The following is a 12,284-nucleotide window of genomic DNA, read 5'->3' on the forward strand; positions in this document are numbered from 1 at the left end:
ATGTGACCAAGGCGGCAGTGCCACAAGTATGTGGGACTATCATTATCAACCTTACTTCTTTTGGTACTCACATTATGAACATGTGTAGCATCACGTTCGAGATTCATAAAGAATAAACCATTCACCATAGGAGCATGACCATAAAACATATCTCTCATAAAAATGGAACAACCATTATTCTCAGATTTAAAAGAGTAGCCATCTTGAATTAAACGATATCCCGATACAATGTGCATGCTCAAAGCTGGCACTAAATAACAATTATTAAGGTTTAAAACTAATCCCGAAGGGAGATGCAGAGGCAGCGTGCCGACGGCGATCACATTGACCTTGGAACCATTCCCGACGCGCATCGTCACCTCGTCCTTTGCCAGTTTCCGCTTATTCCGCAGCCCCTGCTTTGAGTTACAAATGTGAGCAACTGCATCGGTATCAAATACCCAGGAGCCACTACGGGCACTAGTAAGGTACACATCAATTACATGTATATCACATATACCTTTTGTTTTGCCGGCCTTCTTATCCGCTAAGTACTTAGGGCAGTTCTGCTTCCAGTGACCGCTTCCCTTGCAATAAAAGCACTTAGTCTCGGGCTTGGGTCCATTCTTTGGCTTCTTCCCGGCAGCTTGCTTGCCGGGCGCGGCAACCTCCTTGCCGTCCTTATTGAAGTTCTTTTTACCCTTGCCTTTCTTGAACTTAGTGGTTTTATTGACCATCAACACTTGATGTTCCTTCCTGACTTCTACCTCCGCTGATTTCAGCATAGCAAATACTTCAGGAATGGTCTTTTCCATCCCCTGCATATTGAAGTTCATCACAAAGCTCTTGTAGCTTGGTGGAAGCGACTGGAGGATTCTGTCAATGACCGCATCATCCGGGAGATTAACTCCCAGCTGAGTCAAGCGGTTATGCAACCCACACATAGTGAGTATATGCTCACTGACAGAACTATTTTCCTCCATCTTACAGCTGAAGAATTTGTCGGAGACTTCATATCTCTCGACCCGGGCATGAGCTTGGAAAACCATTTTCAGCTCTTCGAACATCTCATATGCTCCATGTCTCTCAAAATGCTTTTGGAGCCCCGGCTCTAGGCTGTAAAGCATGCCGCACTGAACGAGGGAGTAGTCATCGAAACGTGCCTGCCAAGCATTCATAACATCTTGTTCTGCAGGGAGAACGGGTGCGTCACCAAGCGGTGCTTGTAGGACATAATCTTTCTTGGCAGCTATGAGGATGATCCTCAGGTTCCGGACCCAGTCCGTATAGTTGCTGCCATCGTCTTTCAGCTTAGTTTTCTCTAGGAACGCGTTGAAGTTGAGGACTACGTTGGCCATTTGATCTACAAGACATATTGCAAAGATTTTAGACTAAGTTCATGATAATTAAGTTCAACTAATCAAATTATTAGTGAACTCCCACTTAGATTAGACATCCCTCTAGTCATCTAAGTATTACATGATCCGAGTTAAACTAGACCGTGTCCGATCATCACGTGAGACGGACTAGTCAACATCGGTGAACATCTTCATGTTGATCGTATCTTCTATACGACTCATGCTCGACCTTTCGGTCTTCTGTGTTCCGAGGCCATGTCTGTACATGCTAGGCTCGTCAAGTCAACCTAAGTGTTTGCATGTGTAAATCTGTCTTACACCCGTTGTATGTGAACGTCTGAATAAAACACCCGATCATCACGTGGTGTTTTGAAACAGCGAACTGTCGCAACGGTGCATAGTTAGGGGGAACAATTCTTGAATTTTATTGTGAGGGATCATCTTATTTACTACCGTCGTTCTAAGTAAACAAGATGCAAAACATGATAAACATCACATGCAATCAAATAATAAACGTGACATGATATGGCCAATATCACATAGCTCCTTTGATCTCCATCTTGGGGCTCCATGATCATCTTGTCACCGGCTTGACACCATGATCTCCATCATCATGATCTCCATCATCATGATCTCCATCATCGTGTCTCCATGAAGTTGCTCGCCAACTATTACTTCTACTACTATGGCTAACGCGTTTAGCAATAAAGTAAAGTAATTTACATGGCGTTTCTTGATGACACGCAGGTCATATAAAAGAATAAGGACAACTCCTATGGCTCCTGCCGGTTGTCATACTCATCGACATGCAAGTCGTGATTCCTATTACAATAGCATGAACATCTCATACATCACATATAGATCATTCATCATTCATCACAACTTTGGCCATATCATATCACAAACCACTTGCTGCAAAAACAAGTTAGACGTCCTCTAATTGTTGTTGCAAGTTTTACGTGGCTGAATTAGGGTTCTAGCAAGAATGTTTTCTTACCTACGTTAAAGCCACAACGTGATTTGTCAACTTCTATTTACCCTTCATAAGGACCATGTTCATCGATTCCGCTCCAACTAAAGTAGGAGAGACAGACACCCGCCAGCCACCTTATGCAACTAGTGCATGTTAGTCGGTGGAACCGGTCTCACGTAAGCGTACGTGTAAGGTTGGTCCGGGCCGCTTCATCCCACAATACCGCTGAAGCAAGAAAGGACTAGTAACGGCAAGAAAGTTGACAAATCTACGCCCACAACAAATTGTGTTCTACTCGCGCAAGAAGAACTACGCATAGACCTAGCTCATGATGCCACTGTTGGGGAACGTTGCAGAAAACAAAAATTTTCCTACTCGTTTCACCAAGATCATCTAGGAGTTCATCTAGCAACGAGTGATCAGATGCATCTACATACCTTTGTAGATCGCGAGCGGAAGCGTTCAAAAGAACGGTGATGATGTAGTCGTACTCGACGTGATCCAAATCACCGATGACCAGCGCCGAACGGACGGCACCTCCGCGTTCAACACACGTACGGAACAGCCACGTCTCCTCTTCTTGATCCAGCAAGGGAGGGAGGAGAGGTTGAGGGAGATGGCACCAGCAGCAGCACGACGGCGTGGTGTTGATGGAGCTGCAGTACTCCGGCAGAGCTTCGCTAAGCACTATGGAGGTTGAGGAGGTGTTGGGGAGGGAGAAGGAGGCAACCAAAGGCCAAGGACTCAAGGTATGAAGTCCCTCCTCTCCCCCACTATATATAGGGGTGCCAAGGGGGGGTGGCCGGCCCTAGGAGATCCAATCTCCTAGGGGTGCGGCGGCCAAGGGGGGTTTCCCTCTCCCCCAAGGCACCTAGGAGGTGCCTTACCCTCCTAGGACTCTTGCCCCCTTGAACCCTAGGCGCATGGGCCTATGTGGGGCTGGTGCCCTTGGCCCATTAGGCCAAGGCGCACCCCCTTACAGCCCATGTGGCCCCCCGGGACAGGTGGACCCACCCGGTGGACCCCCGGGACCCTTCCGGTGGTCCCGGTACAATACCGATAACCCCGAAACTTGTCCCGATGCCCGAAACAGGACTTCCCATATATAAATCTTTACCTCCGGACCATTCCGGAACTCCTCGTGACGTCCGGGATCTCATCCGGGACTCCGAACAACATTCGGGTTACTGCATATACATATCCCTACAACCCTAGCGTAACCGAACCTTAAGTGTGTAGACCCTACGGGTTCGGGAGACAAGCAGACATGACCGAGACGACTCTCCGGTCAATAACAAACAGCGGGATCTGGATACCCATGTTGGCTCCCACATGCTCCACGATGATCTCATCGGATGAACCACGATGTCGAGGATTCTATCAACCCCGTACGCTATTCCCTTTGTCTATCGATATGTTACTTGCCCGAGATTCGATCGTCGGTATCCCAATACCTCGTTCAATCTCGTTACCGGCAAGTCACTTTACTCGTACCTTAATGCATGATCCCGTGACCAGACACTTGGTCACTCTGAGCTCATTATGATGATGCATTACCGAGTGGGCCCAGTGATACCTCTCCGTCATACGGAGTGACAAATCCCAGTCTTGATCCATGTCACCCAACAGACACTTTCGGAGATACCCGTAGTCTACCTTTATAGTCACCCAGTTACGTTGTGACGTTTGGCATACCCAAAGCACTCCTACGGTATCCGGGAGTTACACGATCTCATGGTCTAAGGAAAAGATACTTTGACATTGCAAAACTCTAGCAAACGAACTATACGATCTTGTGCTATGTTTAGGATTGGGTCTCTCCATCACATCATTCTCCTAATGATGTGATCTCGTTATCAATGACATCCAGTGTCCATAGTCAGGAAACCATGACTATCTGTTGATCAACGAGCTAGTCTACTAGAGGCTTACTAGGGACATGTTGATGTCTATTATTCACACATGTATTACGATTTCCAGATAACACAATTATAGCATGAATAAAGACAATTATCATGAACAAGGAAATATAATAATAATGCTTTTATTATTGCCTCTAGGGCATATTTCCAACAGGGGGGCGGCGCCCCCCCTTTCCTTCTCCTCCTCCCCTCTTTCCTCCTTCTCTCCTACTCCAACTTGGAAAAGGGAGTCCTACTCCCGGTGGGAGTAGGACTCCCCCCTTGGCGCGCCCCCTTAGGCCGGCGGCCTCCTCCCCCTTGGCTCCTTTATATACGGGGGCGGGGGGCACCCCATAGACACACAATTGATCTACGGATCATTCCTTAGCCGTGTGCGGTGCCCCCTTCCACCATATTCCACCTCAGTCATATCGTCGTGAAGCTTAGGCGAAGCCCTGCGCCGGTAGAACATCAAGATCGTCACCACGCTGTCGTGTTGGCGGAACTCTCCCTCGACACTCGGCTGGATTGGAGTTCGAGGGACGTCATCGAGCTGAACGTGTGCTGAACTCGGAGGCTCCGTACATTCGGTGCTTGGATCGGTCGGATCGTGAAGACGTACGACTACATCAACCGCGTTGTGCTAACGCTTCCGCTTACAGTCTATGAGGGTACGTGGACGAACACTCTCCCCTCTCGTTGCTATATTATCACCATGATCTTGCGTGTGCGTAGGAATTTTTTTGAAATTACTACGTTCCCCAACAGGTTTTGCGCCCAGTCGTCGCCCCCAGCTCGCCCCCAGTCGCCGATGTTGGCCCATTTTTGAAGCCCCATTTCGGCGAAAAGGGCCCATATGGGCCACCGCCGACTCGTCGACCACCACCACCACCACCACCACCACCGTGCAATCAGGTCTAGCGTATCTCATACGTCGTGCAGGTATGAATTTTCTCCAGCACTAAATCAATGTTACTAAGACAGCAATGTGCATGTTCCGTTCAGTAGATTCATTTACTAGATCCGTTGACCGCGAGAGTGGTTAATCTCCGGTAAAGCTCGCGAGGTTCTTCATCTTCATTCATTGCAAACTCATCGGCTTTATCTTGCACCACTTCATAGTTGGAGCGTTGAATGCTTGCGCTTCCCTTGTAAATGGAAACAACATGGTGCCATGCTTCCTTGGCCACGGTGAATGGTCGGAGATGCGCAATATCTTCGGATGGAATTGCATCTTGGATGATGAAGAGAGCATTCTCGCTGAATTGATGGTCCGCAACTTCTCTAGGGGTGAAGTTGCTTGGGTCATGAGGATAGAAACCTTGCTCAATGATTCTCCAAATATTAGTATTAACATGATTTAAATGACGTTTAAAGCGATAGAACCAAGAGTCAAAATCCTCATTTCTCACAATTTTAGGAGGAGGACCAACATGATTCAAATGAGTGGAGGGAACTGGTCCTCCATAAGAAAGTGGAGGTTCAACATGGGCAAAGATGCCACTACAATTTTTACCACTAGATAAAAGAGCTTTTTCACTAGTAGCTTCCCCCTTGTCGGAGTTAGCATCCGCCACCTTGTTAGCGGGATCACCCACTTTCATTGGTGCGATGGATAATTTAAGCCCTTCTAAGAACTTGTTAAACATGCTTTCAACCTCGGTCATCATGGAGGTTTTCAATGTGTCCAAAGCCACATTGAATTCCTCACGAGTGATCGCAGTTCCCCCATCGGCTGTAGACGAGACCGGGCACACCGGAGTGCTCCTCCCCACCATCCACGGTGTCAACCATACTCTTCGGACGACAAAGTCCTTAATAAAGAGACGAGGCTATGATACCAATTGAAAGGGTCGATATAGTTGACTAGAGGGGGGTGAATAGGCGACTAACAATTTTTAACTTTTCTTTACCAAATTAAACTTTGCATCAAAGTAGGTTGTCTAGATATGCAACTAGCTGAGCAACTTATATGATGCAACAATCAATAAGCACACAATCAAGCAAAGGATATAACACAATATAGCTTGCACAAGTAAAGGTGAGAGATAACCAAAAGTGGAACCGATGGAGATGACGATGTGTTACCGAAATTCCTTCCCTTTGAGGGGAAGTACGTCTCCGTTGGAGCAGTGTGGAGGCACAATACTCCCCAAGAAGCCACTAGGGCAACCGTATTCTCCTCACGCCCTCACACAATGCGAGATGTCGTGATTCCACTATTGGTGCCCTTGAAGGCGGCAACCGAACCTTTACAAACAAGGTTGGGGATCTCTCCACAACTTAATTGGAGGCTCCCAACGAAACCCCGGAGCTTCACCACAATGGAATGTGGCTTCGAAGTGACCTCTTCCAACTAGGGCGCCCAAGCACCTAAGAGTAACAAAATCCACACAAGAAAGTATGGGGGAATCAAGTTTCCTTCGGTGAGAGTGTAGATCTAGGTCTCCTCCTTCAAACCCTAGCAAATCAACAAGTTTGAGTGGCTAGAGAGAGATCGGGCAAGAAAGCTTCAAGGGCATTAATGGAGAAGAGAGAGAGGCAAGAGATAGGTGGGAGGTGGGAGAAGCACCTCCTTAAATAGGGTCCCCTCAGATCCAACCGTTATGCGCAGAAACCAATGGGAGCGGTACTTCCGGTGGAGCCACCGGTAGTACCTGTATATCGGAATAAACCAGAACTACCGTTCCACCACCGCTCGGCTACCGCTTCACAACAGAAGTTTTACACCCTAGATCGGTAGTTGGAGCGGTGGTTGGGCCGGAGCTACCGCTGGACCAGCAATTCCTGGGCGGTGAAGTTCCAGGCGGTACTTTTTGGAAATATGCCCTAGAGGCAATAATAAATTGATTATTATTATATTTCCTTGTTCATGATAATCGTTTATTATCCATGCTAGAATTGTATTGATAGGAAACTCAGATACATGTGTGGATACATAGACAACACCATGTCCCTAGTAAGCCTCTAGTTGACTAGCTCGTTGATCAATAGATGGTTATGGTTTCCTGACCATGGACATTGGATGTCGTTGATAACGGGATCACATCATTAGGAGAATGATGTGATGGACAAGACCCAATCCTAAGCCTAGCACAAGATCATGTAGTTCGTATGCTAAAGCTTTTCTAATGTCAAGTATCATTTCCTTAGACCATGAGATTGTGCAAATCCCGGATACCGTAGGAGTGCTTTGGGTGTGCCAAACGTCACAACGTAACTGGGTGGCTATAAAGGTACACTACGGGTATCTCTGAAAGTGTCTGTTGGGTTGGCACGAATCGAGATTGGGATTTTGTCACTCCGTGTAAACGGAGAGGTATCTCTGGGCCCACTCGGTAGGACATCATCATAATGTGCACAATGTGACCAAGGGGTTGATCACGGGATGATGTGTTACGGAACGAGTAAAGAGACTTGCCGGTAACGAGATTGAACAAGGTATCGGTATATCGACGATCGAATCTCGGGCAAGTACCATACCGCTAGACAAAGGGAATTGTATACGGGATCGATTGAGTCCTTGACATCGTGGTTCATCCGATGAGATCATCGTGGAACATGTGGGAGCCAACATGGGTATCCAGATCCCGCTGTTGGTTATTGACCGGAGAACATCTCGGTCATGACTACATGTCTCCCGAACCCGTAGGGTCTACACACTTAAGGTTCGATGACGCTAGGGTTATAAAGGAAGTTTGTATGTGGTTACCGAATGTTGTTCGGAGTCCCGGATGAGATCCCGGACGTCACGAGGAGTTCCGGAATGGTCCAGAGGTAAAGATTTATATATAGGAAGTCCTGTTTCGGCCATCGGGACAAGTTTCGGGGTCATCGGTATTGTACCGGGACCACCGGAAGGGTCCCGGGGGCCCACCGGGTGGGGCCACCTGCCCCGGGGGCCACATGGGCTGTAGGGGGTGCGCCTTGGCCTACATGGGCCAAGGGCACCAGCCCCTAGAGGCCCATGCGCCAAGATAAAGGAAAAAGGGGAGAGTCCTAAAGGGGGAAGGCACCTCCGAGGTGCCTTGGGGAGGATGGACTCCTCCCCCCTCCTTAGCCGCACCCCTTCCTTGGAGGAGGGGGCAAGGCTGCGCCTCCCCCCTCTCCCCTGCCCCTATATATAGTGGAGGGGAGGGAGGGCATCCACACCTGAGCCCTTGGCGCCTCCCTCCCTCCCGTGACACCTCCTCCTCTCCCGTAGGTGCTTGGCGAAGCCCTGCAGGATTGCCACGCTCCTCCATCACCACCACGCCGTTGTGCTTCTGCTGGATGGAGTCTTCCTCAACCTCTCCCTCTCTCCTTGCTGGATCAAGGCGTGGGAGACATCGTCGAGCTGTACGTGTGTTGAACGCGGAGGTGCCGTCCATTCGGCACTTGATCATCGGTGATCTGAATCACGACGAGTACGACTCCATCAACCCCGTTCACTTGAACGCTTCCGCTTAGCGATCTACAAGGGTATGTAGATGCACTCTCCTTTCTACTCGTTGCTGGTCTCTCCATAGATAGATCTTGGTGATACGCGTAGGAAAATTTTGAATTTCTGCTACGTTCCCCAACAGTGGCATCATGAGCTAGGTCTATTGCGTAGATTCTTTGCACGAGTAGAACACAAAGTAGTTGTGGGCGTCGATATTGTTCAATATGCTTGCCGTTACTAGTCTTATCTTGATTCGGCGGCATCGTGGGATGAAGCGGCCCGGACCAACCTTACACGTACGCTTACGTGAGACCGGTTCCACCGACAAACATGCACTAGTTGCATAAGGTGGCTGGCGGGTGTCTGTCTCTCCCACTTTAGTCGGATCGGATTCGATGAAAAGGGTCCTTATGAAGGATAAATAGCAATTGGCATATCACGTTGTGGTTCATGCGTAGGTAAGAAACGTTCTTGCTAGAAACCCATAGCAGCCACGTAAAACATGCAAACAACAATTAGAGGACGTCTAACTTGTTTTTGCAGGGTATGATTTGTGATGTGATATGGCCAAAAAGGATGTGATGAATGATATATGTGATGTATGAGATTGATCATGTTCTTGTAATAGGAATCACGACTTGCATGTCGATGAGTATGACAACCGGCAGGAGCCATATGAGTTGTCTTTATTTATTTGTGACCTGCGTGTCAACTTAAACGTCATGTAATTACTTTACTTTATTGCTAACCGTTAGCCATAGTAGTAGAAGTAATAGTTGGCGAGGCAACTTCATGAAGACACGATGATGGAGATCATGATGATGGAGATCATGGTGTCATGCCGGTGACGATGATGATCATGGAGCCCCGAAGATGGAGATCAAAAGGAGCAAAGTGATGATGGCCATATCATGTCACTATTTGATTGCATGTGATGTTTATCATGTTTATACATCTTATTTGCTTAGAACGACGGTAGTAAATAAGATGATCCCTTACAACAATTTCAAGAAGTGTTCTCCCCTAACTGTGCACCATTGCGACAGTTCGTGTTTCGAAGCACCACGTGATGATCGGGTGTTAGATTCTAACGTTCACATACAACGGGTGTAAGACAGATTTACACACGCGAAACACTTAGGGTTAACTTGACGAGCCTAGCATGTACATACATGGCCTCGGAACACGGAGACCGAAAGGTCGAACATGAGTCGTATAAAAGATACGATCAACATGAAGATGTTCTCCGATGATGACTAGTCCGTCTCACGTGATGATCGGACACGGCCTAGTTTGACTCGGATCATGTAATCACTTAGATGACTAGAGGGATGTCTATCTGAGTGGGAGTTCATAAGATGAACTTAATTATCCTGAACATAGTCAAAAGGTTTTTGCAAATTATGTCGTAGCTCACGCTATAGTTCTACTGTTTAGATATGTTCCTAGAGACAAATTAGTTGAAAGTTGATAGTAGCAATTATGCGGACTAGGTCCGTAAACTGAGGATTGTCCTCATTGCTTCATAGAAGGCTTATGTCCTTAATGCACTGCTCAGTGTGCTGAACCTCGAACGTTGTCTGTGGTTGTTGCGAACATCTGACATACACGTTTTGATAACTACGTGATAGTTCAGTTAAACGGTTTAGAGTTGAGGCACCAAAGACGTTTTTGAAACATCGCGAAACATATGAGATGTTTTGAGGGCTGAAATTGGGATTTCAGGCTCGTGCCCATGTCAAGAGGTATAAGACCTCCGATGACTTTCTTAACCTGCAAACTAAGGAGAAAAGCTCAATTGTTGAGCTTGTGCTCAGATTGTCTGAGTACAACAATCATTTGAATCGAGTGGGAGTTGATCTTCCAGATAAGACAGTGATGGTTCTCCAAAGTCATTGCCACCAAGCTGTTAGAGCTTCGTGATGAACTATAACATATCAGGGATAGATATGATGATCCTTGAGGTATTCGCGATGTTTGACACCGCGAAAGTAGAAATCAAGAAGGAGCATCAATTGTTGATGGTTGGTGAAACCACTAGTTTCAAGAAGGGCAAGGGCAAGAAGGGATACTTCATGAAACGGCAAATCAGCTGCTGCTCTAGTGAAGAAACCCAAGGTAAAACCCGAACCCGAGACTAAGTGCTTCTGTAATAAGGGGAACAATCACTAGAGCAGAATTACCCTAGATACCTGGTAGATAAGAAGGCTGGCAAGGTCGATAGAAGTATATTGGATATACATTGTGTTAATGTGTACTTTGCTAGTACTCCTAGTAGCACCAGGGTATTAGATACCGATTCGGTTGCTAAGTGTTAGTAACTCGAAACAAAAGGCTACGGAATAAACGGAGACTAGCTAAAGGTGAGCTGACGATATGTGTTGGAAGTTTTTCCAAGCTTGATATGATCAAGCATCGCACGCTCCCTCTACCAAAGAGATTGGTGTTAAACCTAAATAATTGTTATTTGGTGTTTGCGTTGAGCATAGACATGATTGGATTACGTCTATCGCAATACGGTTATTCATTTAAGGAGAATAATGGTTACTCTGTTTATTTGAATAATACCTTCAATGGTCTTACACCTAAAATGAATGGTTTATTAAATCTCGATCGTAGTGATACACATGTTCATGCCAAAAGATAGTAATGATAGTACCACCTACTTGTGGCACTGCCACGTAAGTCATATCGGTATAAAACGCATGAAGAAGCTCCATATTGATGGATCTTTGGGCTCACTCGTTTTGAAAAGTTTGAGACATGCGAACCATGTCTATTGGTGTATATGCATGAAGAAACTCCATGCAAATGGACCGTTTTGACTCACTTGATTTTGAATCACTTGGGACATGCAAATCATACCACATGGGCAAGATGACTGAAAAGCCTCAGTTTCAGTAAAATGGAACAAGATAGCAACTTGTTGGAAGCAACACATTTTGATGTGTGCAGTCCAATGAGTGCTGAGGCATGCAGTGAATATCGTTATGTTCTTACTTCACAGATGATTCGAGTAGATGTTGAGAATATTTACTTGATGAAACACAAGTCTGAATTATTGAATGGTTCAAGTAATTTCAGAGTGAAGTAGAAGATCATTGTGACAAGAGGATAAAATGTCTATGATATGATCATAGAGATGAGTATCTGAGTTACGAGTTTTGGCACACAATTAAGACATTGTGGAAATTGTTTCACAATTAATACCGCCTGGAACACCATAGTGTGATGGTGTGTCCGAACATCATAGTTGCACCCTATTGGATATGATGCATACCATGATGTCTCTTATCGAACTGCCACGATAGTTTATGGGTTAGGCATTAAAGACAACCACATTCACTTTAAATAGGGCACCACGTAATTCCGATGAGATGACACCGTATGAATTATGGTTTAGAGAAACCTAAGTTGTCGTTTCTTAAAGGTTTGGGGCTGCGACGCTTATGTGAAAAAGTTTCAGGATTAAGCTCGAATCCAAAGCGGATAAAATGCATCTTCATAGGAAACCCAAAACAGTTGGGTATACCTCCTAATTCAGATCCGAAAGCAATATGGATTGTTTCTAGAATCGGGTCCTTTCTCGAGGAAAGGTTTCTCTCGAAAGATTTGAGTGGGAGGATGGTGGAGACTTGATGAGGTTATTG

This window comes from Triticum dicoccoides, chromosome 5B (assembly GCF_002162155.2).
Source record: "Triticum dicoccoides isolate Atlit2015 ecotype Zavitan chromosome 5B, WEW_v2.0, whole genome shotgun sequence".
Lineage (NCBI taxonomy): Eukaryota > Viridiplantae > Streptophyta > Magnoliopsida > Poales > Poaceae > Triticum > Triticum dicoccoides.